Source organism: Dermacentor andersoni, chromosome 6, assembly GCF_023375885.2.
Source record: "Dermacentor andersoni chromosome 6, qqDerAnde1_hic_scaffold, whole genome shotgun sequence".
Taxonomy (NCBI): domain Eukaryota; kingdom Metazoa; phylum Arthropoda; class Arachnida; order Ixodida; family Ixodidae; genus Dermacentor; species Dermacentor andersoni.
This window is the reverse complement of record NC_092819.1, coordinates 97058409-97083237: the sequence shown is the minus strand read 5'-3', so window position 1 is coordinate 97083237 and position 24829 is coordinate 97058409.

Below are 24829 nucleotides of genomic sequence, written 5' to 3'. Positions count from 1 at the left end.
TGAAATAATCGGAAGAATAAGAATAGGCTGAGGTGCGTTTGGCAGACATTCTCAGATCATGAACAGCAGCTTGCCATTATCCCCGAGGAGAAAAGTATATAACAGCTGTGTCTTGCCAGTACTCACGCACGGGGCAGAAACCAGGAGGCTTACGAAAAGGGTTCTGCATAAATTGAGGACGACGCAACGAGCTATGAAAAGAAGAATGATGGGTGTAACGTCAAGAGATAAGAAAAGAGCAGATGGGGTGAGGGAACAAACGCGATTTAATGACATCTTAGTTGAAATCAAGAAAAAGAAATGGGCATGGGCAGGACATGTAATGAGGAGAGAAGATAACCGATGGTCATTAAGGGTTACGGACTGGATTCCAAGGGAAGGGAAGCGTAGCAGCGGGCGGCAGAAAGTTAGGTGGGCGGATGAGATTAAGAAGTTTGCAGGGACAACATGGCCACAATTAGTACATGACCGGGGTAGTTGGAGAAGTATGGAAGAGGCCTTTGCCCTTTAGTGGGCGTAACCAGGCTGATGACATATATATATTATATATATAAATGATACTTGAGCGATGCTACAAGGTACACAGAACGAGTATTTTCTCAAGTTCTTGACGTTTCAAAGGGAGCCTGAAGACAAGCAGGAGTGCTAAAATAACAAAAAAATAATCATACATTTATTCAGAAGCAAAGAAACAAAACGATCACATCTCTGTTGCGAAATTAACAGATCAATATTAATCAGACCAATTGAGTCAGTGCTGTTTAATAATGATAATGGTAGTGCATTCCATTCTTTAATAGTAGGGGGGAAAAAGGAACATTTCAAGGCGTTTGTAATTGTTTGATAGGGAGTTAATGATTCAGAGTGGTGGTACATGGTTAGTCCTGTAGTAAATAGGCAGGCATATGGTGCAGGATAGATCCAGGGCTTGTTATTTTTGAGGAGAAAAAGAAATTTAAGCCTTACATATTTCCGCCGTAGTTGTAATGCCTGCATACCATGATCGTGCATGATATTCGTTGGCGAGTCAGTCATACGGTACTTGTAAATAATAAGCCTAACTGCTTTCAACTTAACCATTTCCAGTGCATTAATATTGTGTTTGTTATGTGGATCCCAGATACATATATCAGTGAAGCATAGAATCACAGGATGTGGCACACAAATAGTTCAAACAATATAGGAACGTAGTAAAAATAATAGGATTCTACTAATCCTACTATTTTTCCTGCGTGCTTTATTCTTTGAACTTATATATGTCTCTTACATAACAAATAACCATAAACTCGTCCACATCTCTATGTGAAAGTAGTCTGCTCCTACAGGACACAATCTGTGTTTCTTATTCACGTTATACTTTGTCCTTCCAGGTAACTTCGTCCTTTGTCCTATTCTTCTTATTTTATTATTATTATTATTTTTACTTCCCTTTATGCAGCCCATGGCTCTTGTACATCGCCATGCTTCGCGACAAAATAGGGCTGCTGAATAGGGATACACGCTCTTTGCTGCGTTTCCAGACTGCGTGGAAGTTTCCAATTCCTCGCTCTGCGCCGCAGTTCCGGAGTACATGCCTCCTTCAACGACGCGGAACTGCCCGTGCGTATGTGTGTGCGTGCGTGCATGTGTTTGCTAGCGTAGGCCGTGTCGACCGTCCTCGAATAAACGACGGAGCCTCCGCTTCTCAAGCAACGTCCCCATAGCGTGCAGTACCGTTCCAAAGCGAGACAGACGGAAGGGGGAGGTTCGGTGTCCGGCGCTCCTGTCGTACAGTGTCGGGTCCACGTTCACCGCGCGCAGTTTGACTGAACACTACTCCGAAGGGGGACATGAGGCGCACCAGAAGAACATAGCAGACGGACAAACCACGCTTTAGAAAGAAAAAAAAAAAAGAAGGGGGGTGGGGGAGGGAGTTGAGGACTCTGCCGTCACACACGGGCTCTAAGAGGGGGTTGAGGCGCAGGAGGCACGTAGACGCGATACATGATCTGCCCCGCTTTCTGCTCGAGGCCTGGCCTGAGAAGACGACGCCCGCTCATGTGGCAGCCATTCATCATACGCCCAGGGCGATGCGGCGCGCGTCACGGTCCGCGCAAGGCAGTTCCCGGAGCGGGCTTGTCTCGAGGCCTCGCTCCTTTCCTTCTCGTCCTGCTGAGCCGTATGCGTACTTACGCTTCAGGGTAGTTGCGGCAGAGAAGATGCGACAGCGAGTTGTTCAGCAGTACCGACAGTCGCGGGGGGGGGGGGGGGGGGGGAGCTGTAGGAGGTTGGAGAGGCTTCGTCATTGGCTTCCCAGGAAATATGTCGAGGGGAGGGGAGTGCTGCGGCGATACGCGCATTTTCTGTCGACAACGAGGGTAGAAGACCCGTGCCCGCGTTGAACGCCCGGCGACAAGCACCGCTGGAATCAGAGGCTCCGGAATCGGTCCTCGGTGCGTTACGGCAGCTCCCCCTTGCAGTCAGTGTTCACGGAAAACGAGGAGCAAACCAGGAGGCACCCCGCTGGTGCAGGAAGCAAGCTTGGAGAGCCTCCTTCATTATAGGCAACGAAAATGGTTCCCTCGTTACTACTGCCAAGTGAAGGAAAATAGGGAAAGCGCAGGACTGCCGGGGATTTTTTCACTTCGCGTTTGTACCCTGCTCTTGCTGGCGACTGTTAGGATTGTGCCTTAACTGGGTTAGATGCAGGAACTGTGCGGGCTAGTTGATTTGAATCAGCGACAGAGTGTGTAAGCGCGACTGAGATAGATAGATAGATAGATAGATATATATATATATATATATATATATATATATATATATATATATAGAGAGAGAGAGAGAGAGAGAGGGGGGGGGAGAGAGAGGGAGGGGGTGAGACGAAAGACAGGGAGGTTTGCCAGATGGGAAGATCCGGTTTGATACACTACGTTGAGGGTAGAGGGGAGTGGGAGGTAAAGTCAAAGCAGAGTAGAGATAAAGAAAGAAAGGAGCATAGACATGCAATCACAGTCGGTCACTAAATACATATAGTCGATAAATATATACCGTAGGAGTGGAAACAAACGAGACAGCAAGAAAGAACATTCAGCGGTGCATGTCGAGGAACCGTACACGTGTCCAAGGCATGGTCAAAGCATACACTGCAATAGTCACAGACATAAACCGAGGAATCGTGTCTCCTTTTCAGATAGCGACGCTTGCTCACGCACCTTTCCTCTAATATTGCAATTTAATTGGCCTCCACAATCTCCCTTGTTATCCTGCTATGAGCTCTATACAACATATAAGTACTTTCAAACATGAGTTTGCAGGGACAATCTCGGCAGTGAATGCCCAAATGACCCGAGATTACCACAGTGACGTTATATTGATGCTCCTTTTGTTGTTCGTCAAACTGGCAGATGCATCAATGAGAGACTCATTCACAATGTAGCCCATAAAACATCATGACCGCTTGCTATAAGTGGCAGCTGCACGAGGCTCCGTCGGAAGCTGCGGCCTCGAGGCTTTGCGCAGCGTTATTGATTCCTGTGCTCTGACGTGTAAGAACATCTGGACCTGAGGTACACAGCGGTGCTTAATAATAAATAATAACATAATAAATGCAGCTAAAGGTGGCTTGAAAAAAAAAACAAGTAGAGAGCTAATACGCATTACCTGTGCAGGTTGTTTCGCCCACATGATCGGTTCATTACGCATCACGAGGAGACAAGCATAAGAAACATCTCGTTCGCTTTTGGCCTCACTTTGTACCGTGCTTTGGCCGTCATGGTCGAAGCTAAACTTCTCCGTGGGGCCAGCATGAGTAAAACAGAGAGAGAGAATAAAAGACGAACTAAAGCAATCGCCGTTGCATCTGCAACGCGTCACGGGGAGAGCCCCTGGCACATGCGCGGAGTTCGGTGGCCGCATCATCTTTTCTCTCGAAGTGGCCAAGAGGGGGGCGCCTGGTTAGTCTGACGCTGTCAGGAGTGTGTATACGCAAGACGTTAGACAACAGGCCGGCCACCCAACATCACGCGGCCTTTCCTCTCCCTCCTGTTTCACTCCCTTCCGCCAGCAGACAGCACGCAGCTATCCCCCGCAGAAACCGGAAGACGAGCCTCGGTTACACGGGGCCTATGGCCAGCGTCTCTCAAGACGTCACGGCCGCGTCTTCTCGGCTGTGACGTGCCGGGTCATCTTTTGGGCTCCGAACTTGGCCTGAGCGCGCGTGCGCACGCGAGACGGCGCTGCTGTACACGACGAAGCATGCCTTGGGGCCACCCAGCGTCATGCCTCCGAGCACGGCTTCCACTCCCATCCACTCCCCGCCTGCGAAGAAGGACCCCGTCGCTTCGGGCAGTAGGAGCAGGGAGGGAGGCAGGCGTCGCCCGCTTCGAGTAAACAGTGCACATCATGCGGCAAAGGAGATGACGATGGTCGAGATCAAGGCAGGCAAAGCCTTTGAGGGAAGAAAAAGAAAAGAACAGCGCGGAGGGCTCTAAGGAGGAGGTGGCAGGGCGGACGCCGAGCTTCAAAGCCTACAACGACGACGCGGAAAGGCCGCTCGGCCTGTCAACGGTGGTCTGGGCGGTGATCGCGCAGCAGCCAGGCAAAGAGAAGAAGCGCGTGCAGCGGCGGCGGCGGCGCCGGGGCATTCCTCGTTATCCGGCTGCCGACGCTGCCAGCCATGTTTCGCCTTCCCCGTGAAGCCTCTCGCTGAGGGCTCAGCGGAGGCCCCTCTCTCCCCCCCGCGCGCTCGAGCTCTTCCGCCAGATTGACGGGTCCCTGTTTGTTCAGCTGGAAACGGGGGAACAGGTTCCACGCCCACCACCGGCGATTTTCTTGCTTTTGCCTCCTTCGATTCTTTTACTTCTTCCACTCCTCCCCTCGGACTCGCCCGCGCACGGTCTCTCCGCCATTCGCCGCCTTCTCCCTCCTCATCCTTCGTCTGTACGTCTCGACGCTCTCACGGCGATCTTGCGAGCTCGCGGGTCTCCGTCTTTCGCAGGTTAGGCCATCGGCGTGTAATCTCTCCTCTACGCGGCGCTACGCTCGACTGACCACAGCCGAGGTCCTCGAAGACCCCAAGCCAAATTCGCGAGTTCGTGAGGTGGATCCTAACTTCAGATCGCGCTAAAGTTGCCCGAAAGCTGCTTGAAGTTCAATAGTATGAAACACGGCGTTCGTAAAAAGAAGCTGGTTGTTTTTCGCTACCTATACTGATCGCACTGACAAGTTGTCGCGTGCTTAATAAGAAAAAAATTGGGCAGTTTCATCCGAAGGGCCAAGCGCTGAAAGCGATAGCGAGGTTCCAGCGTTGCGCTGAGGCTACTCTGCCAGCACCTTGAGATTACACGGCGTCGTCGTGTTGACGCGACACAGTACGCAAGGCAACTTTTGCGCAGCAGGAACAGTGCCCTGCCAGCTACCAGGCGTCTTGCAACGAGGAGGAGCGCCGCCACCAGACTTTGCCTCCGTCAGTGTTCGTAGCTTCAAGTGTACTGTCCATTTCACTTAGACCCACTGTACACGCATCACGGTGTAGTATGCACAGAACTCCGCTCAGCGGGAACGCTATGGTGTCGGCGCGCGGAACGCTCGTGCCACGCTCGTGCCAGACAGGACGCTGCGCTAGCTCCGCTATATATATATACAGGGCCTATTGAGCGAAGCGTGCATGCTACTTGGCTTCGTCATGTTTGCAGGCAAACACACTGCGCGTCTCTCGAGACGCTGGAACGCGCCTCGAGCATAGCCTCGAGTGTGCGTTTGAACATCATCTGCTGCTGCACATTGACGGGAAGAGTTAGCTCGCTGCCACCTTTATAAATGTTGCTATATACGCGGCACGAGGTAGCGAACGGCTTCGCTGTAGAGATCAGTCGCATGCACTGATAACACTTTCACAATCCCAGCCACCGTACAGGCCCTTCCCAAATTGTACAACCTTCGAAGGCACCCTGAGCGAAAACGTTATATCTTTCTTTAAAAAATAACTAACGATCGTGCTCGCCGTAAGGGAAGTAACTCCTCGAGAACACATTTGTCACGAATGCCATGTCTTTTTATTTTAGTTTCAGCAAAGTGTCAGCTAGGAAATGCCAAGCGAAATTTGCAGTCCCTAATTTCTCGCTGCTGGCTTTAGGAGGAGCGGTGAAAATAGAACCGATACATGGCGCATTTACTCATGCACAGAGCAGCATACAGGGTTGATCCAAGGAGGTTTCGGTTCGATCACACTGGCGTGTATTTGAAATCTTGATTATCCGAGCACAAGCACTATCTGGAAGGGTACAAACAAGGCAGTTTGGCTCACTGGCTGGCATGGTGCGAGTAGAACGGCCGGGTGCGTTCCGTTGTTCGAAAAAGTTGGCTATTTCGCCCGACATGCGAAGCATCGAGAGCGATAGCAAGGTTTGGCGCTGTGCTTGAACTTCGCGGATGGTGTGGTAAGTAAATGCGGATGCTACATGGCTTAAGCAGCATACACGGTAACTATAGTGTTTGGCAGAAGGAACAGCCTCAGGCACCTACCAGGCGTCTCACAACGCTAACAATAGCGAAGTGAATGACGAGCGTTAACATCAACCGTTACAACTGCATATTGCTGGTGGGGCATCCAACGCTCTGAAGGACCGCCCGGCACAACAAGACCTAGTGAGGCCGATGTCCGCTATGCGCTTGATGCTCACCCGGTGACCGGCGGCCTGCTGTCGTAGCGGCCTGGCGCCGTATTTGATCTGAGGACCTGGAGAGGCCGATGTCCCGCTTTGCGCTTGTTGCTTATCCGGCGACCGACGGCCTGCTGTCCTAGCAGCCTGGCGCCGTATTGATCTGAGGACATGGTGAGGCCGATGTCCCACTTTGTGCTTGTTGCTTATCCGGCTACCGGTGGCCTGCTGTCGTAGTGGCCTGGCGCCGTATTGATCTGAGGACCTGGTGAGGCCGATGTCCCGCTTTGCGCTTGTTGCTTATCCGGCTACCGGTGGCAGCGGCCTGGCGCCGTATTTGATCTGAGGACCTGGTGAGGCCGATGTCTCGCTTTGCGCTTGCTGCATCACCCGGCGAGCGGCGGCCTGCTGTCGTAGCGGCCTGGCGCCGTATTTGATCTGAGGACCTGGTGAGGCCGATGTCCCGCTTTACGCTTGCTGCTCACCCGGCGACCGGCGGCCTGCTGTCCTAGCAGCCTGGCGTCGTATTGATCTGAGGACATGGTGAGACCGATGTCCCGCTTTGTGCTTGTTGCTTATCCGGCGACCGGCGGCCTGATGCCCTAGCGGCCTGGCGCCGTATTTGATCTGAGGACTTGGTGACCAGCGGTGTTCGTGGCCCGAGACCGAGGAGGCGCCCACCCGCGAACCAGGTGATCCGAGGTGCCCGCAACTCGTGGCAACAGTGGCTGGCTAGCCACTGACCTGTACTGAAATGGTCTTTTGTTCTGCTGACCCGCTGTACGCCTCAACTTCTGCCGAAGTATGTTCTGGTACATGTCGCACAGAGAGGTGCTGGACGTCCAACTGCCTTGCGGAGCGCCCAGGACGACAACTTCCACGGTAACCATGACGACACACCGGCGAGTGGGACGGTAGATGTTTGTGTAGGTGCGTTAGGGGATTCCATACATTCTAGACTATTACGATTATGCTTGTTCAGTTGTCTGTCGAGTGTGTAAATTATCGTGTCTGTGGAATATAGCTTGTGTTGTCCGTACGAAGCACTTGACTGCCGTGTCAGTTGTTAGGCCTAGATTGCCTACCTTTTGACATAGTACTCTAGCCGGTTACTCTGCTCAGATATGAGGCACATTGTCAACGGTGCCAAAAAGGTGCCCGCTCCCACCATTACCCATACTGCCCCTATTCGTTGTGAAGTTGTGCTCTTCCAAATACTCCTATTGGTTTTCAGGTCTGATTAAATCGCCCCAAGTTTTCTTAGTGCAAATATACAAGGCGTCACATAAACTAGGGAAAAATAAATACGAATACAGAGCACGCAGCAGCGCTTTCTTTGAGTCCACTTGTGTCTGAGTGACATAATAGGTAAATGTGCGCACGCGTGGTAGCTTCATAACACAGTTTTCCTATCTCCTTCAATCAATATTTTTCTCCCCTCTCCTTCCGCAAACATTATTTTTTATTTTATTTATTTATTTTACACTGCAGCGTATGGTGTTATAGTCAGCAGTGCCTAGCCATGTCAGCCTCTCATTTTTTTTTTCTTTCTCGTTGTTGTCTCTCTGTCTCCATAAGGAAAGGCGTCTTTGTAGACAGAGTGTTTACACGGAGTTTATGTGTTATTGTTTTCTTGGATACCTGCATAACATCTGCAGGCTTGGAGTGACGCCTGTCACCCGCAAAAGAAGCCGAGAGCGAGTGGGGCTGTACTAATCCAGTTACAACCAAATTAGGAAGGCCCACTAAGCTTCGAGAAGACACTCCCTCACAAGAACAGGAATTGGCCTCCCTTGTGCAGTATTCGGCCACTCCCTCCCAAATGACTCACACAATTACCCAATGGCCCTCAGTCCCCAGCAGCTGCGGAGTACCTGACCAAGACGGCGGTCAGACCTGTAACGCAGCACAGAGTGCTAAGAATCTCTGGGTCCGGACAAGCCGCCAATGGAAACTGACTCTTGCAACGTTTGACACGCGAACCCTCTCGAGTGAGGCTAGCTTAGCAGGACTCCGAGGAACTATCAGACGATGTTTGGGACATCATCGGCCTTAGTGAGATTAGAAGAACTGGTGAGGCTTACACATTGCTGAATAACGGACATGTCCTCTGCTATAGAGGTCTCCTAGATAAAAAGCAATACGGAGTAGATTACTAATCCATAAGGACATAGCGGGCAACATTGACGAATTCTTCAGCAATAATGAGAGGTTAGCTGTAGTCGTAATCGAACTTAATAAGAGAGCTACGCTCCAATATCCAGTCAATATGATGAGGAAGTAGATCAGTTTTATGAAGATGTTGAATTAGCGATGAGAAAAGTGCAAACTCAGTGTAATGTAGTAATGGGCGACTTCAATGCAAAAGTGGGGAAAAAGCAAGCTGGTGAACAAGCAGTTGGCAACTACGGCGTCGATTCTAGGAACTCTAGAGGACAGATGCTGGTAGAATCCGCAGAAAGGAATAAGCTTCGAATAATGAACACCTTTTTTCAGGAAGCGTAGCAGCCGAAAGTGGACCTGCAAAAGCCCTAATGGTGAAACAAGAAATGAAATTGACTTAATACTTTCTGCTGATCCCAGCATAGTGCAGAATTTAGAAGCGATAGATAGGGTAAGGTGCAGTGATCATAGACTAGTGAGGGCTAGGATTCACCTCAATTTGAAGAGAGAAAGAGCAAAATTGGTCAAGAAGAAACAGGTCAACCTAGAGGCAGTAAGGGTAAAAGCATACAAATTCAGTATGCAAGCAAGTATGCAGCCTTAGAACAGAGAGATGGTGACGACATGGAGCTAATGAATGAAACCATAACTAGGCTGGCTTCAGAGACAGCATTTGTAGTGGGAGGCAAGGCACCAAGGGAACCAGTAGGCAAGCTCTCCCAAAGAACAAAAGACCTAATAAAGAAACGACAAAGAATGAAAGTGTCCAACTCAAGAGATAAGATAGAATTCGCGGAACTGTCAAAACTGATCAACAAGGCGAAAATAATTGATATTCGAAATTATACCATGACAAAGACTGAGGAGGCCGTAAAAAATGTACGCAGCCTGAAATCAGTGGGAAGGGAACTTGGCATAGGGCAAAACAAGGTGTATGCACTAAAAGATAAGCAGGGTAATATCACCAGCAATCTGGAAGGTATAATAAATGCAGCCGAAGAATTCTATACGGACCTGTAAAGTACCCAGATGACTCGGGAGAACTCCATTCGGAACGATAATGAACAGGATACAGAAACTCCTCCTATAACTAGAGATGAGGTCAGAAGGGCCTTGCAAGACATGAAACGAGGAAGAGCGGCAGGAAAAGATGGAATATTAGTCAATTTAATCAAAGATGGAGGAGACATACTGCTTGGAAAACTGGCGTGTCTTTATACGAAGTGCCTATCTACTGCAAGGGTCCCAGAAAACTGGAAGAATGCAAACGTTATACTAATCCACATTAAGGGAACCGTTAAAGAATTGAAAAATTATAGGCCCATTAGTTTAGTCCCATTATTAAATATTTGCCAAAATTATCTCCGATAGAATAAGGGCAACACTGGACTTTAGTCAACCAAGGGAACAGGCTGGCTTCAGGAAGGGACACTCTACAATGGATCACATGTATGTAATTAATCAGGTTATCGAGAAATCCGCAGAGCACAATAAGCCTCTCTATATGGCTTTCATAGATTACAAAAATGCATGTGATTAAGTAGAGATACCAGCAGTCATAGAGGCATTACGTAATCAAGTTGTACAGAACGCTTACGTAAATATCTTGGAAAATATCTGCAGAGGTTCGATAGCTACCTTAATTCTACACAAAAAAAAAAGTAGGAAGATACTTATAAAGAAAGTGGTCAGACAGGGAGACACAATCTCTCCAATGCTATTCACTGCGTGCTTGGAAGAAGTATTCAAACTGTTAAACTGAGAAGACTTAGTAAGGATCGACGGCGAATATCTCAGCAACCTTTGGTTTGCCGATGACATTGTTGTATTCAGCAACCATGCAGACGAGTTACAACAAATGATCGAGGACCTTAACTTAGAGAGTGTAAGAGTGGGGTTCAAGATTAATATGCAGAAGAACAAAGATAATGATGAATAGATGGGCAAAGGAACCAGAGTTCAGGATCGCCAGTCAGCCTCTAGAGTCTGTGAAGGAGTACGTTTACCTAGGCCAATTAATCACAGGGAACCCTGATCATGAGAAGGAAATTTATGGAAGAATAAAAATGGGTTAGATCGGCATACGGCAGACATTATCAGCACCTGACTGGAAGCTTACCGTTATCATTGAAAAGGAAGGTGTACAATCAGTGCATTTTACCAGTGCTAACATATGGGGCAGAGACTTCGAGACTGACAAAGAATCTTGAGAACAAGTTAAAGACCGCGCAAAGAGCGATGGAACGAAGATTTCTATAGGCATAACGTTAAGAGACAGAAAGAGAGCGGTTTGGATCAGAGAGCAAGCGGGTATAGACGATATTCTAATTGACAGCAAGAGAAAGAATGGAGCTGGGTAGGTCATGTAATGCGCCGGATAGATAACTGTTGGACCATTAGAGTTACAGAATGGGTACCAAGAGAAGGGAAACGCTGTCGAGGACGGCAGAAGACTAGGTGGGGCGATGTTAGGAAATTCGCGGGCGCTAGTTGGAATCGGTTGTCGCATGACGGGTAATTGGAGATCGCAGGGAGAGGACTTCGTCCAGCAGTGGACATAAAACAGTCTGATGATGATGATGTTTTCTTTCATCTTAGACGAAAACATCTTCACGTGAAAAGCGTTCAAAATATTTCTTATAACTTTCTCCACTGTCTGTTTGTTATTTTATGCTATAATTTATTGGAGAGCCAACAGCGATCGACTAGTCGCGAGGGCACGTAATCGCAGATGAAAAGTAAATTTAGAAACAAAACCTCCGGTCCACGTATATGGTAAGCGAGCTTCAGCTGGTGAACCGTACAAGACATATATGTGACGAAAGAGCGGCTAAAAAAAGCAGCATGAATCAGCCTGAAGTTTAACCATACAGTGTAAAAGCGGCTACCTATACGAACACGCACATTCACAGATTCCAGCAGAACACTCAGGAACCGCCTGTGATTTTTTTTCTTTCGTTTTCTTTTCTTGAAAGAAGCGGCTCAGGCGGCACAGGAACGATGCCAGACGAGTAACCGTCGTTGCAAACTAGTAAACTCTTTGGAAAACTCCTTCCGTCGCAAGCAAAATTTACAACTCGCAGCTGAATAGGTGTGCGGGAGCCCCCGCAACTACCTACTAGCTTTACTGCCGTGAATGCTTTTGTGTGACTCGTGAAAGCTGAACCGCTTCTGACACGGTGGCAGCTGTGGAGACGACCATCCGAGGTTTTGAACTGGACTTTCGCGTTATTTGAAAAAATAACGGGCGCTCGACTGAAATGGAACCAACTGCGTCTCGCTAAGTGATGTACCTGTTCACACAAATTAAACCGTTTTCTATAATGTCCAATGATGTGAGCACTTTCGATAAACGTGAACAAATGTGTAGCAAAGGACGACAGCGTAGTCAACTTTTAAAGCGGAGCATTCTTTGTCTCTCACGAAGCCACTACATTCTTACATCAAAGAAAGCTTCGCCTATCGCCGCGCCACATACGCGCAGAATCCGCCAATTGTCTTTAATTTGTGTTTACTAATTAATATCTTCATCGTAAGCGAAGCGTCAATAAGGAAGTTGTAGTGAGTGCTGATGCCGACACAAATGAAATATTTCTTTGTTTACTAAAGTCTGAGCAGGTCTTCTTGTTTTGCTGCGGCCACGCCAACGCGGAGGTGGGTGTTAATGCATTGCACGTAGTGGCTGGTCGAAGCGGAAACTGCATGCACGGCATTTTGGTCGTGAATACCACGTGGTCCAGAGTGACGGTTTCAGAATAAGTTCAATAAGACTGCCGCTTTGATCCTATTGTTGATGTGCGGTTTCGGACCGAGTGTGGTGCTGAAAAAGCTATGGGCGAACAATAGAGACGTGTAGGGGAAAAGTTTCGGACCGAGTGTGGTGCTGAAAAAGCTATGGGCGAACAATAGAGACGTGTAGGGGAAAAGATTCACCGTGGAGATGAGTATTTACGGGCTGATGTCGACAAGTAAATAGCGCGAGCCCCTCTCAATCAAATAGTTGAAAGTATCGCAGTGAGTGAAGTCAGTGGCTGCTGAACGTAGGAGGCCACTGACCACGCGGGCGATTCCGCTTGGTGAAACGGACAAATATGGAGACTTTAGAAAGTCGAGGTTTGTAGACAACGTTTGTTGAGAAGCACTGCGCCTCAGGGAGACTGCCGAGTTCTACAGAGCGTGAAAGACTGTACATTACTGAATCACCAAATATAAATAACAAAATATGGAGTGTATGTAAAAACTTTTGGGGCCTATAAAACACATCAGCATTCGGCAAAGCTTCGTAGAAGGTCCATAACAACTCGGGCGGAGCAGGCAAGAACTCCGAAAGGCTAAAAAACCACCTCAATGCATTAGCACCGCCACAGCCACCTCCAGCATATGACCTCGCTTTAGTTGTTTTTGTTCTTGAAGCATCCCGTAGTGCACTTACATGCGACAAAACCTGCGCAGAGATGGTCGTGGCTTAATATATATTCCTGCATACGTAAACGGGACATCCCATATCAAGAGTCTGAATTTTACGCCAGAGGCCAGCTGCTCCCAATAGACACATTTTTGCTCCCTCCTTGTCCCACGAACGAAAAAAATAAATGTGTACCACAGGGCCATCCGTCATGCAACGTCTTTCTTCAGTCGCGGTTTGCCTAAGAGAGCAGTGACATTAGATAACGGAAACCGTCCTCGCGTGAAACGCCCTCTGCGCGACTCCGTGACTCAGCGCGTTCCGGAACGTTCCCTACCCTTTTCTGCTGGAAAAAAAAATAAAAACTAAAGAAATAAGGAAGACGCCAACTTTTCCGACCCTTCCGCTCAACCGGCGGGGCAATGTTGCACTCTCCCTGGGTTATGTAAATATATGTGCAAGCTCGGTCAACTCCTTCCCTTGTGGTGTTACCAAGCACTCCATGTGTCTCGTTTCTTTTTCTTTTCTTTTTTTCCCCTGCTTTTTTCTTTCTTTCTTTCTTCGAGGGAGGGAGCTCGAACGGAACACTTGGTCGTCTCGTGCGCGATGGCCCGATTTAATGCCCGCCACGGCCCGAGCAGTTCGGAGAAACTCGCCTTTTCCCCGAGACCCCCACATATATATATATATGGCTGTTTGTTGGCGGCCCATTTCCTCTTGCACGCCGCGTTGACTTTAATGGTATGCGATCGCGAGACTCCACACTTGGTGCACGACGTCGCGCAGCGCTGCCGCCGCGCTAACGAGGCCGCGCCCACACACGTATTATGTATACACACAGCAGATGCGAGCGCGCGAGCGCGCGCGAGCGAGCACTCCCGCGGATACAGAAAGGATTCGTTTTTCTCCCGCGCTTCTCACTTCGGCGTCTCGGATAGAGAGAGAGAGAGAGAGAGAGAGGAGAGGAGCGTCTCACTTCGGCGTCTCGGATAGAGAAAGAGAGAGAGAGAGATAGCGAGAGGAGCTTCTCGGCATCTTTCGCTGCGTGGGAACGCTGTCCTTCCTTTCGTTTCTAACGCTTGGCTTCCTACTGTCGAGCGGGCTGAGAAAACGTCACTGCGCGAAGTTCGTCCGCGCGTGCTGCATTTTGCACGTGCACACTGGTACGACGAGCTCGTGCGCTGTGTGAAGCAGTTGTTGACAGAAACTGACCCGGGAGTTGGAGCTCGGTGAAGCCCTATAGTTAACGTTCTCCAGTTTGAAAAAAGTCAATCGTAAAAAGAGACGTCCAGCCAACAATCATGTAGACAGCATGCATTCCGTTTCAAGCAAACACGTGCTGCGGACCCAGATAAACGAGCTCTCTCTCTCTCTCTCTCTGTTTACTCGCTAATCAGTCAAATAAATAAGTAAACTGTCAGGGCAGTGCTGTGGTCTATCAGTTTAATGTTGAGACGTGGCGAGCTATAACGACATACAGTGGGCTCCGAATAAACGGAGCTTGCTTAAACGCAAATGCCGGATAAAGGTAACAATGGTACAAACTTTGGTTGGCTGCCCGTAGGCGCAATGTTAACGATCTTTGGTTAAAGGGAACCCATAATATATTTTTGTTAATTCCGGTTTAACGGAACTTTAACTGAAACTGCTGCCTATATCTCATCGGCGTACGGTACTGGAAAAAATTCGACAAACCTGTCGAATGCTATAAATAATCAAGAGAATCCACTCATGAGGCAGCTGTGGGAAAGGTAATGCGAACAAAGACGTAGAAGTTGAAACTGTATTTCGATCATTAGCTCTTCGCTGGGCAATTATCGATCTATGAAGTGAAAGAGAGCAGGATGCAGCAGGTAGAGGATGTTGCAGTGAGGCTGCCACTATGCAGCGTCGTTCGGACCGTCAGGAATAAAAGGCCTTACGGTGCTCTTGTTCCCTCCTCTGAAACGGCAGTTAAAAAAATATTGAAGTTCGTGTCGAAGACATACACATTACCGTCCCAGTAGGCGTTACTGTAGCGTTATTTCGGACGCGATAACTGCGCACAATCACTGTGAATCCTTCCACGCTACGAACACGATTTTTCCCCGAATAAGCTACAATATTAGAAGTAGAGCGCAGTGAAGTGCCTTTATCTTTCAGCAACATCAAAACACTCGGATGCTTTTAAAATAAAACGAATGAATGGCGATATTTGTGTCCTTGGCTAAAGTGAATCTAGGGATAAACAGAACACATATTTCTGTCCCTTGGAGTTCCCTTTAAGCGGAGTGTACTGCGTATACTGCTGTATAGACGCAGGCGCCCATGGCCGGTTTAGCGATGTCGAGACAAAATCGCAATGGCCGCATACTAGGTGTGACCCTTGTGTGACTCCCAATGGCGACTCCTTTGTCGTCAAGCGAGGCTTCAACGTAACCTTGACGTTCATATCATCCCACATTATTTCCAAGTTTAGTTTGTGTGTTGAACAAAAAACGACCAATTTGTGAGACAACAAATAATCGAGAGCGTCAATCTCGCTTTCTTCTGCTAGTCATATGGGAGGAAGGAGGGAGGTGCGGTGGGGGAGCCTTCTCTCTTACAAATAAAGCGATGCTTAGCGCATGCGGCGGCACTTTTGTACCCTGTTTTCCTTCATTCTTGTGCTTCAGGACGTATAGAGATGTCATCAACAGAAATATACAGTATATCCCATCAGATATTTCTACAGTTTACTCCAACAGTGCAGAAAAAAAAGCAGTATCGCAGAAGCAGAAATGTAGTTAGTTCACAATTTAAGGTAAAACATGTAAGCATACGAGTTCAGAACTCCATAAACACAATTAAAAAAATTTGTACGGCTCGGAGAACAGCGCGACCTTTCGATGCATAACAGGTAAGCTACGCAGCTGCTTTGCGAAAAACGCACCTTGGCTGCTAAAGCACCATATGCAGTCCCCACAGCACTTCGGCGAACGCTCCTATAAAGCTATATCTTCTCAATATTTCTACGGTGATAGCGCAGCCGCTAATAAATATGACACCCTGCGGCGATTCATGGGCACGCAGTAACACCAAAAACAGTTGTATGCACCACGGGACCGTGGCATACAAAACACTTTTTCAAAAGTAATACCGATAGGTTGGGAGAGGAGGGCAGCATAGTCCCCCTAAATTGTGCAAACAGAAGCGACCATGCCTTTACACAGCGTTAAACCGTCACCACCTGGTGATATAGGCGGTAATAAGCGGGAAACGGCGAGCATCGGCCAAGAATGATCGGCACGACGCGTGCTACCGCGTCTTTAATTGCTCCCGCGAGCACGCAACGAGCGGAAAGCGTCACGTGACGCACGCGTTTCGGCAGCGTTGAATTAAGTGCATACACGCGGTCGGGGTACGACGAAAAAGGGCTGCGACGACGGTCGCATGCCGAGATGGCGAAACCCGTAATCAAACACGCAACCCAATCCATTTCCAGGATTCCGGCTCGGCTTGCCAAAAGCCCGTTCGACGCTTGCCTTTAATAAAAGCCAGCCGCTCAGCGTGTATACGTACACGCACGCACGCACGGGCGTCGCTATAGCGCCGCCGTGCGCTTGGCGCAACTGCGTGGACACACAGCGGCCCGCCGTCTGTGCAATCAAGCAGGTCGCCTCTAATTGCCTCGGCTAATTGCTCCCTTCGCAGAGTAATGCGTGTGCATGTGTATACCCTTACGCATGCGTTATACTCGGCGTGCGCCCGCCGTGGACCTCCCGGGACGTTTTGGAGGCGCGCGTGCAGCTTGTTGGCGCGTCGTGCCCTTATTTTGTCCGCGAGCACATCGAACCGGAAGTTCCTATGGACGTGACACGCTGTGCACGCAAATAAATGGCTGGTATTCGTAACAGGCTGTTCCGTTCGCCGGGTTGAAAGTCATTAGTAATGTCGCGGGGTATACAGACGAAAAGATACAAAAAAAGTTGTCCGCATATATTTCGTACCCGCATTTATCTGTATACATAAGACACCCAGCGATGTAGTTCGGTGGATATATGCGTTGCGTTGCGCTGCTGAGCACAAGGTCGCGCGTTCGATACCAGTCGCGGCGACCGCATGCCGATGGCGGCGAAATGCAAAGAACGCTCGCGTACCGTGATTTAGGTGCAAGTTAAAGAAACCCAGGTGGTGAAAATTATTCCCGAGCCCTTCTACTGTACGGTGTCAATCGTAACTCACTGTGCAGTTACGGGTCGTTAATGTTCACAAGTTAACCTTAGCTAAGAAATACTGCTCAATCAAGAAGGTATAATAATGATGTCCCTGTTTTCTTCTGAACTACGCACACACCTGTCCGCGCCAAGGTTCCGGTGCAGCACTGTATAGTTTTGAGTGTATATACTCGGCGCGAGTCATTCGTGGCTTCGTATGTTTATGTAGCGTAGCGGCTTCCTTCTTTCGTTTATTCCCCTCCTCCTCCTTCTCCTCCTATTACCGCGAAAGTAACGAAAATATTGTTTTGAAATAATTCTTTACCAGTTTAAACTGTTTTAGTGTGCCTCTTTCCCTTTAGAATCAAACAAAGAATGAATTCTGCACATAAATTGAGATACATCTGTTGCGAAAGAAAGATGAGAGATGCTTTATTGACCATTTTTACGTAGATCCCGTGGACGCTGCCATGTTTTATCACGTGTTCGCGCGTCCATTGCATGCTTGCCTCAACTGCCTCCGTGTTTACAATGGGTGCGTATGACGTCGCTGCGGCTTAGCAAACCTCTGTTTCGGGAGATAGCGTAGACGGTGACTGGTTGGTACGACACGAAGCTTTGGCCACAGCTTCAGAGGACATGCAAAAGCGCTTTGGAAGCTGATTAAGCTATGTCCAAACGGCGCGAGCAGCGTATATTGTGCTTGCTTTAAAATCGAGGCTAAACATGTATTCCAGTCTACCCAAACTTTCCGCTCATGAATTAAATCATGCACTATTAGTGTGTTTTGCACTTCGTTCCTCATTTGGCAAATATTGTGAAGCAGCAGCTTGCCACGTTTCTGACTCAGTAAATTTCCTTGCTGCGGTCACTATCTGATTATTTCTGCCTAATCGCTCGCAGGTGCGCTCAGTTCCGACATATTTGTTCTTGCTGCGCGCAAGGCTTCAAACGCAGCCGTTTTGTAGATTGTAATACCTTCTAGCAAACATGTATTATCGCTACTAACTCGTTTACTCTTGTGGACAGTCACGAAACACTCAGCTTCTACCATTTGTGCGCTATCGGTTTAGTCCGTCATTTATCGCGCGTACATTGTGCGCATACATTCAAGTGTGCGCCCACTCACTTATTGACACGTTGGCGATAGAGTGGGCATAAGATTATGTGCCAGTTGTCGAAGATGTGTGTAAATACTGAGCGCGAAACGTACCATGACAGGAAGCGGGGCTACTCCCTTCGTCATTGTTTAACGAGCGGTACTCACTCTTGCCGACGTTCCGGGGATGAAGCACTTTCTTTGAAGGTTAGCGACACAGCGCTGGCGGATGCGCAAATTTCTGTCTCCCCGAAGAAAGCCGTACATCTCGATGTGCCGGTAACACGTACGGACAGTTGAAGCAACGGTCCGCGAACTTGGCTACACAGATTCATTTCATTCCTTAATATGTCAGTCACTCTTTTTGCAGCCAACTACTGCACATGCCTTCAATCCGCATAATTCAATCCGGCGTGATTGCAGCACAGTGCGTTAGCGAAAACTCAGTTGCATTTTCGACAGCTGATTGCACGGGAACAAGGTGGAAGCGGTAATGGTTTCGTATTCGTGCGCTGTCGCTGCGACGACGTGCTGCGCGACGCCGGAAGCGCCATCTCGTTTCTCTAGAACAAACTGGTCCGCGAAAGGGGTCAATATAATAAATTTTGGTGAGGTTCGCCTGGCGGCACAACCATCATGCTACTCTAGGTGAATGCGACGACAAATAAAATTACACGCGCAGTACTCGCGACACCAGTACAACCCTGTAGGGATGGGTATGATGGGTATCTCGCCCATAGCGGTGTCGCCCCCCCCTCCCCAAAAAGAATAAAAAGCAAGAAAGAAAAAGGATAGACAGCGCCTATACGTAGAGCGGCACGCACAGGTGGCGCTGGTCCATGGTCCAAGCACGTCTCGCAGCTGGAAGTGTGATCCACGACGTATGTTCAGTGCCTATACAGAGCAATACAGACGATTACGATATGCAAGAGACACTCACTGGCCCGAGCATGATGAGCCAATTATAGCTCAGTGACAAGTTTTCTTACGGCGGTAGTTTGCAATGTAAAGAGGGCTCAAAGTGCAGGTTAATTTAGATATACCTTCCCATGCGATCCAACGCTGGTCACCAATTGTACAGACGCATCTAAATAAACATCGTATTACGCGCACTTGGCGCATTGGTGCAACATTACCCCTGCTAACTGACGTATGGACATCGCATGTCCAAAGCCGGACTTGCCCGAGGTACCACAACTACTATACTCATAGTAACACAAGAACGAAACGCAAGCGCAAGCATAATAATGAGCCTCATGCTGGGCAGGTCCTGCATCGCTGCTTGGATTCAAACAGTCCCGCAGAGAGAGAGAAAGAGACAAGAAAAGCTAGAAAGACAAAGCGAGGCAGTGAAAGGAAATGCAGTCAGCTCCTTTATAAACGCATGCATAATTAGAACAGTCGAAACCGATCTGCCGTCTCCGTTTGTCTTGTCGCTGTCTCGCCGCACAGTGGACGCTCGAAGAAGAGCGACGACGCGTGCGTGACTGACCCAGATGCGGTGTCGTGTCCCATCTGTGCTGTCGGGCATGGTACAGCGCGCATCACGACTCAGGCGACTGGTGTGTATGTTTGTATGCGCACTGCTGCAGCAGCGGGAAAGCTAGCTCAAGCGCGCAGCGCGCCGGACACGACCACCGTGACAACGACCAAGACGCGGGACCACCTTGCGATGCACAACGCCGCCACGCGTTCGCCGAGCACGCTTCTCGTTCGTTCTACTTGGTCCGTATAAACATATGCGTACGCCAACGGCGTACGAAAGTTTTTCTCTCTCTCTCTCTCTAATTGTTTTTCCGTCATTTATGCCTGCACGTATATGTGCACTCGCGTATGCACTTTTTCTTTCATCCTGATTCGACCATCACCGATTTGTGTTGCCGCAATGAGTGAGTGCTGTCCGAACAGCCAAGAAGAAAAGGAAGGAGTGGCTTTCAAACGACAACGCCAGTGACGGCTCCGTCAGAATAACGGAAGCGAATCTCCGATGCCATGCTTTTGAGCATTGCAAACGCCGGAAGCGTTAAAAGAGCCGAAAACCCGGCTTGGTCACCACGTTGTGGACATCGCCTCTAGGGAACAAACGACGACAATACTCGCGTCAAATTACAGCGCGTTTAGATTTGGCCTGTGGCGACACGTGCCGACTGTTCTGACTTAACGTCATACTTTCGATTGTCTACTGCTGTAGAAAAGTTCTGAATATTTCAAGCCAGGTCTTGTCTTACCTTCCTTTCCAGTGCACGAAGGACGGGGAAGCCGTGTAGCTTAATAGCATACCTTACCGTTCCCATAACGCACCAAACCACGCTAAACGCCGCTATAACAAACCCCGATATGCTATACAACTAAACGTCACGTGATCAGCAGCATGGCGCTAACCGGCTGTGGTCTATAGTTCAATCATTGAATACCTCCAGTGCAACTGCGTACGCAGCTTAGACCACCAGCGTCCTAAATTCGCGAAGTTACGGTTCTAGTGCAGTCGCGATACAGTCATTACCACATCGGACGAGAACCGGCGTTTCAGCATGGTATGACCGATGGCGTCATTACCACATAAGTAATACAGAGCTATGTTAGCTGAATTGCTTCAGTGGTCCGAGGTGGTTGTCGCCGATTGTTTTAAGCAACTTAACTCTGCCCTAACAATTAGTTTTCAAAGAAAAAAAGAAAGAAGAGAGAAAGGAACATTGCTGCGTGCTCAGCTGATAAATAACCCTCAGCATTTCTCAATTATCAGACATGAAACGAAAAGCAATCGAGTCGCCTGAGGGTTATCGGTCGGAGTCACTTAAACGCAAGCGGTTTGCGTCTGGTTGTTAAGTCATCCCTCTTGCTGGGAGGTAAGTTGGCTTAGTCCACGACCCGCTTTGCAAAATTCATGTCAACTTGGTTGGGTGCATCGCAAAAAAACAGCCGTCACTTTAACGGTCACGCTGTTATCATCTTTGACAAGTCATCGGCTTCATACCGATAAGATGTTTTAATCGCCGTGAACAGAGATGTGTAAGCAGGGATTCACAAACACTGCATAAAAAAATATTACTGGCGATGATAACGCGATTCGATTAGTTGCCATGTGCAGTACGCAGTGGTGTACGCCCTACAAAATGATAGTCTGCCGTCATTTTGACGGGCACATGCTTGGAAATGGAGCTGCCAAGATATTTCCCGCCATTCACTGCAATATTTGTTTACAGCGTCGATCCGCTGGTGCGTCGCCAGCAACCAGAAACTGCAATAAACAGCATTCAATTTACAAGCTACGTATCAAGGCTCCTTAGGCCGGATGTCGTGCTGGAGGGCTGTGGTCCGGCCTCAATGACGCCCCCAGTGACGGCACTCTCAGAAGGACGAATGCGATTCGCGAAGACCATGCTTTTGAGCATTGCAAATGCTGGTCTGTGAATGTAAATGCGAACGTGAATGTCTTTGCTATGTAGGGAGCATCAGCCTTGTAGGTCAGCCTGAAACTATAGTTCATGTATACGCGGTCGTGTCGGGCTGACTCATCCCAACTTGTGATGCGACCCAATTACGCCGGATTCGTGCGAAGGAATCTTATGGACCTGCTACAGGCCATGACGCCATACAAATGGCTGCCTACTATTGCGTACTGCGAACCTTCTGGTTCCTGCTGGACTCTATTGGTACTCAATCGTTCATTGTCGTGGAGGAAAGCAGGCTAAGCCGCAGATTACTGCGGCCGCGAGTTAAGTGGCTTCGGCGAGGAATAAGAAAACCGTTTTTCTTTTTTTATTCTTTCCATGTGACTGCACGTTCGCGACGTCATGGGTTTCTTGTTTACAAACATGAAGCTTGTCCATATGCGTGCGTAGAAATATTGCGCCCAGCTGAGTGCTGGGTGGCATGCAATGATGATGTCAGCGTCAAGCAGCCCTGCTTAATTACGTTATCGATTTTTCGAGACACTTAAAAAACGGAATTTTCAAGCAGTGTGTCTCAAATGAAAAAAAGATATAATCAGTTAGAATTGGCCGATAAGCTATGAAGAGGGTAGTCAGAACTTGCCAGTTCGCAATAACAGCGCGACACAGAGCGACGGTTAGTATACGCGCAGGGCCACCCAGTTGCTAGTAATCTTGTTTAGGCTATAGTTGTGACGGGATTGAACGTGAATGCTATCGCTGAATTTTCTTTTCAGGGGAACGAAAGAAAGAATTCTGTTCTGCTCATCGATAAGGTACCGGCAAGAGCCAGAAATTAATTTTCCCGAAGTATAGAAAATGTAGCAAATAGATCTACGGGGATTATGTTGCTCTGCCTTTCACAAGAGGCAGTTTATTGCTGGAATTCTTGGCAATGTTTGTTAAGATGGTTAACGGCCAATCAAATGTATTTACTTCGCTTTTTAACTGTTTCTTATGCTCCACAGCCCGGGAACTATAGCGCAGCACCAAATCTCTTACGACATTCTTCAGCGCCGTACGATGCTTTTATTCCAAGGGTACAAACAACTGCACGCCTAAGCAATCAGTCACAAACGATCCTTCAAGATCAGCCTGAGAGAATCCAAAACGACACACGGATACACGCGAAGAAACGGTCACCGTACGTATATACAAGTGCCTGTAATTGTCAGAGCGGACATGCCGCCCTCGGACGCAAAGCAAAGACGGGCGACCACCAGAAACGCCTGCCGACTCTCGGCGGCTTCTGTTCCTCGTCCCTCGCTGTCTCGTGTGCCGTGTTCCAATGGCGAGGTCACCTCGCGAAGCCTCGAGTCCCGTGGCAGGTTACAAGCTTGGGCAAGAACCACCGCCCTGTTCTCCTGAGACGTCCGGCTTCTTTGCGAACCTGCGCGATGGAGGACCCTGGGATTTGAGCGACAACCACTTCGTGCGTGTGTGTTCACGGCCGCATCCGTGGCGTGCAGCCTGGCAAAAGCGCACGCACGCAAGCATTGTTCGCTCTATACGTCCCGTCTGTCGGCCGGTAGAGAGGGCTGTGCAATGTGAGGGCAAGCGCTTTGTATTCAAGATGCTATTGCGACTTTGCGATTGGTTCGACCTTAGATAGATAGATAGATAGATAGATAGATAGATAGATAGATAGATAGATAGATAGATAGATAGATAGATAGATAGATAGATAGATAGATAGATAGATAGATAGATAGATAGATAGATAGATAGATAGATAGATAGATAGATAGATAGATAGATAGATAGATAGATAGATAGATAGATAGATAGATAGATAGATAGATAGATAGATAGATAGATAGATAATCTTCCTTATTTAAAATTATTTCCATATCTCTGTCATTGTCTCTAACGTCAGCAATGACGAACGCTCCGTTGCAGATATTAGCAGGATTTTGGTGGAAGATCTTGGCAAACAACAAAGTCTTGTCAAGCTAAGAAAAATACTGGAAGAAGTGAAAAAATGAGGAGGAGGGAGAGACAAGAAGAACGCCAAATAAGCTGGTGGCCTTTCGCTCGCTCAACTCCACAACGCGGCAACCTATAGTTGTCAGACTGCAGCAGTCGATGACGCGTCCCGTTTTCTCCTTCCGTCCTTTTCGTGCGCTCTGCTGCATGGCGAGTTGTCCAAAGAGCGTTTCACCGTTCACCCCTCGTCGGATTCTATTTCTGCGACTGCAGTCCGTGACTGCTGCGCTCACATATACACTGGCACTGGACGAACTGTTGGGTCCTGCTTACGGATACCACTCCGTGACCGGACCACTGCAACAGAAGCCCAGCCGTCCACGATGGGACGCCGTAAAAGCGGCCCCCAAGGCGCGCTCGCTCTACAGCGGGCAGCCTGCGGCCAAGGAACACACACCACTGACAGCGGGCGTAGGCCGTCTCGCTTTGAAAGCTCACGATCCGATGGTTGCGGAGAGTCGACACACGATGCGCTGCTTCGTGTTCGCGTATGCCACCCAGCGAGCGGATGGGAGACGGTATATGTGCGCCGATGCGAGCTTTCGATGGCAGCGACTAGGCATGTCTCAGCGGTATTGCGTGTGTGTGTGTGGGTCGACATCGACTTCCTGATTCGTTCCTACTTAGGCGCGTGATCTCGTGACACCCGGTTTCAACAGGGCCGTATAAATGAACACTAAAGAGAAACATTAAGTTAGGTTAGGTTAGTCTGGCGAAGTATTTTTTTTTTTTCGAGGCGCGATTTGTATTAAATTAAAGGTGCAGCGGTGGCGTAGAGGTAGAGCATCCGCCTCGCATGCAAGAAGACCGTGGTTCGAATCCCGGTGCCGCGCAATTTCCCACTGGATTAAAAAAAAATATCCGCGTGCTGATAAAATTGCATAAGCACGCCTGGAGTGCGGCCTGATCCCAGTGACCAGAACCGGTAATGC